Raw genomic sequence first — 4,038 nt, 5'->3', positions numbered from 1 at the left:
CGATGTTTCAATAAAGGATTATAGACTAGAAAGATTCTCTTTTTAAAACCTTTATTTATTTATGTATTTTTGGTTGTGCTGTGTGCTCCTCCCTGCCCTGGCTTTGCTGTAGTTGCGGCAAGATGGGGCTGCTCTCTCGTTGTGGTGTGCAGACTTCTCATTGTGGTGACCTGTCTTGTGGAGCATGGGCTCTAGGGTGTGCGGCTTCAGTAGTTGTGGTTCCTGGGCTTACCACGGAGCCACCAGGGAAGCCCTAGACTAGAAAGATTCTTAATAATAATAATATATGGCCTCCTTATTTTGCAGATGAGCAGAAAAGAGATTAATAATCTGATGCTTATCGTAAAAAGTGTTCCATAAAAGTGAAAGTGAAAGTGAAGTCGCTTAGCTCTTGGTGACCCGGTGAACTGTAGCCCACCAGGCTTGTCCCTTCATGGGATTCTCCAGGCAAGAATACTGGAATGGGTTGCCATTTCCTTCTCCAGGGGATCTTCCTGATCCAGGGATTGAACCCAGGTCTCCCGCGTTGCAGGCAGACGCTTGAACCAGGGAAGCCCATAAAAGGCTAATGAAAAAGGCGGAGGATGATTTATTATTTATTTTTGGCTAATAAAACATATCAAAAGGTTATTAGTAAACAATACCCCTACACCGATGTCAAGATAAGAGTGACGTTTAGATCAAAAATACTAACTGGTTTTACTAAGAAGACGCAGATCTGTTGGAATAAAGAACGTGAAAGGTTGCTTGCAGAGGAAAACCATTGCATTAATGGCCATAGAAGAAAAAAATCACAAGTAGCTGAATTTGAAGACAATGTTTTCCTTATTAACAAAGACCAATTTTCACACAAACTAGGTCTTCATTCAGCAAACATTTGTTTGATATCTACCATGAGTCAGAAATTCTGATAGGAAAGAGACAGGTTCCTAGCCTCTAAAAACATGATAAAGATGAAAAAGGTAAACTAGAATCCCATGTAAATATGTAAATATTTCTTGAAGAAAATCAAGAGTGGGACAGTAATAATGATTCAGTTCAGTCACTCAGTCATGTCTGACTCTATGCGACCCCATGGACTGAAGCACGCCAGGCATCCCTGTCCATCACCAACTCCTGGAGTTTACCCAAACCCATGTCCATTGAGTAGGTGATGCCATACAACCATCTCATCTGCTGTTGTCTCCTTGTCCTCTTGCCTTGACGTATTCCTTTTCCTATTTGGAACCAGTCTGTTGTTCCATGTCCAGTTCTAACTGTTGCTTCCTGACCTGCATACAGGTTTCTCAAGAGGCAGGTCAGGTGGTCTGGTATTGCCATCTCTTTCAGAATTTTCCACAGTTTATTGTGATCCACACAGTCAAAGGCTTTGTCATAGTCAATAAAGCAGAAATAGATGTTTTTCTGGAACTCTCTTGCTTTTTCAATTATCCAGTGGATGTTGGCAATTCAATCTCTGGTTCCTCTGCCTTTTTCTAAATCCAGCTTGAACATCTGGAGGTTCGTGGTTCATGTACTGTTGAAGCCTGGCTTGGAGAATTTTGAGCATTACTTTACCAGCGTGAGATGAGTGCAATTGTGTAGTAGTTTGAGCATTCTTTGGCATTGCCTTTCTTTGGGATTGATTCCAATCAATCTGACCTTTTCCAGTCCTGTGGCCACTGCTGAGTTTTCCAAATTTGCTGGCATATTGAGTGCAGCACTTTCACAGCACCATCTTTTAGGATTTGAAATAGCTCAACTGGAATTCCATCACCTCCACTAGCTTTGGTTGTAGTGATGCTTCCTAAGGCCCACTTGACTTCACATTCCAGGATGTCTGGCTCTAGGTGAGTGATCACACCATTGTGATTATCTGGGTCACGAAGATCTTTTTTGTACAATTCTTCTGTGTATTCTTGCCACCTCTTGTTAATATCTTCTGCTTCTGTTAAGTCCATACCATTTCTGTCTTTTATTGTGCCCATCTTTGCATGAAATATTCCCTTGGCATCTCTAATTTTCTTGAAGAGATCTCTAGTCTTTCCCAATCTGTTGTTTTCTTCTATTTCTTTGCACTGATCGCTAAGGAAGGCTTTCTTATTTCTCCTTGCTATTCTTTGGAACTCTGCATTCAAATGGATATATCTTTCCTTTTCTCCTTTGCCTTTTGCTTCTCTCCTTTTCACAGGTATTTGTAAGGCCTCCTCAGACAGCCATTTTGGTTTTTTGCATTTCTTTTTCTTGCAGAGGATCTTGCTCCCTGTCTCCTTGCAATGTCATGAACCTCCGTTCATAGTTCATCAGACACTCTATCAGATCTAGTCCCTTAAATCTATTTGTCATTTCCACTGTATAATCATAAGGGATTTGATTTAGGTCATACCTGAATGGGCTAGTGGTTTTCCCTGTTGTCTTCGATTTCAGTCTGAATTTAGCAATAAGTATTTCATGATCTGAGTCACAGTCAGCTCCCAGTCTTGCTTTTGCTGACTGTATAAAGCTTCTCCATCTTCGGCTGCAAAGAATGTAATTAATCTGATTTCAGTGTTGGCCATATGGTAATGACCATGTGTAGAGCCTTCTCTTGTGTTGTTGGAAGAGGGTGTTTGCTATGACCAGTGCATTCTCTTGGCAGAATTCTATTAGCCTTTGCCCTGCTTCATTCTGTACTTCAAGGCCAAATTTGTCTGTTACTCCAGGTAACTCTTGACTTCCTACTTTTGCATTAAAGTCCGCTATAATGAAAAGGACATATTTTTAGGGTGTTAATTGTAGAAGGTCTTGTAGGTCTTCATAGAACCATTCAACTTCAGCTTCTTCAGCATTACTAGTCAGGGCATAGACTTGGATTACCGTGATATTGAATTGTTTGCCTTGGAAATGAACAGAGATCATTCTGTCATTTTTGAGACTGCATCCAAGTACTGCATTTCGGACTCTTTTGTTGACTATGATGGCTACTCCATTTCTTCTAAGGAATTCTTGCCCACAGTAGTAGATATAATGGTCATCTGAGTTAAATTCACTCATTCCAGGCCATTTTCGTTCGCTGATCCCCAAAATGTCAATGTTCACTCTTGCCATCTGCTGTTTGACCACTTCCAATTTTCCTAGATTAATGGACCTAACATTCCAGGTTCCTATGCAATATTGCTCTTTTCAACATTGGTCCTTGCTTCCATCACCAGTCACATCCACAGTAGGGTATTGTTTTCACTTTGACTCTGTCTCTTCATTCTTTCTGGAGTTATTTCTCCACTGATCTCCAGTAGCATATTGGGCACCTACCGACCTGGGGAGTTCATCTTTCAGTGTCCTATCTTTTTGCCTTTTCATACTGTTCATGGGGTTCTCAAGGCAAGAATACTGAAGTGGTTTGCCATGCCCTTCTCCAGTGGGCCACATTTTGTCAGAACTCTTCACCATGACCTGACTGTCTTGGGTGGTCCTACATGGCATAGCTCGTAATTTCATTGAGTTAGACAAGGCTGTGGTCCATGGGATTATATTGGTTAGTTTTCTGTGATTGTGGTATTCAGTCTCTCTGCCCTCTGATGGAGAAGGATAAGAGGCTTATGGAAGCTTCCTGATGGGATAGACTGACTGAGGGGGAAACTGAGTCTTGTTCTGATGGGCAGGGCTATGCCCAGTAAATCTTTAATCCAATTTTCTGTTGATGGGTGGAGCTGTGTTCCCTCCCTTCTATTTACCTGGGGCCAAACTATTGGGGCTTTCCTGGTAGCTCAGATGGTAAAGCGTCTGCCTGCAATGCAGGAGACCTGGGTTCGATCCCCAGGTCGGGAAGATCCCCTGGAGAAGGAAATGGCAACCCACTGTAGTACTCTTGCCTGGAAAATTCCATGGAGGAGTAGCCTGGTAGGCTACAGCCCATGGATTGCAAAGAGTCGGACACGTCTGAGCAACTTAACTGGTTCACTGGTTCAAACTATGGTGGAGGTAATGAAGATAATGGTGACCTCCCTGAAAAGATCCCATGCATGTACTGCTACACTCAGTGCCCCCAAGCCTGCAGCAGGCCACCACTGACCCAGGCCT

General features: G+C 42.5%; 1 non-coding gene across 1 annotated transcript; it reads left to right on the top strand.

The window, feature by feature from the left end:
• The first annotated feature begins 3,714 nt into the window (after positions 1-3,714).
• Positions 3,715-3,787, top strand: TRNAC-GCA (transfer RNA cysteine (anticodon GCA)). Its single transcript has one exon. It is a non-coding gene; the product is annotated as a tRNA-Cys (tRNA).
• Positions 3,788-4,038: the final 251 nt, after the last annotated feature.

This window comes from Giraffa tippelskirchi, chromosome 10, assembly GCF_054371585.1.
Source record: "Giraffa tippelskirchi isolate mGirTip1 chromosome 10, T2T-mGirTip1v1.2.pri, whole genome shotgun sequence".
NCBI lineage: Eukaryota > Metazoa > Chordata > Mammalia > Artiodactyla > Giraffidae > Giraffa > Giraffa tippelskirchi.
Note: the sequence above shows the minus strand (reverse complement) of the source record. Positions and strands in the feature narration are given on the sequence as shown.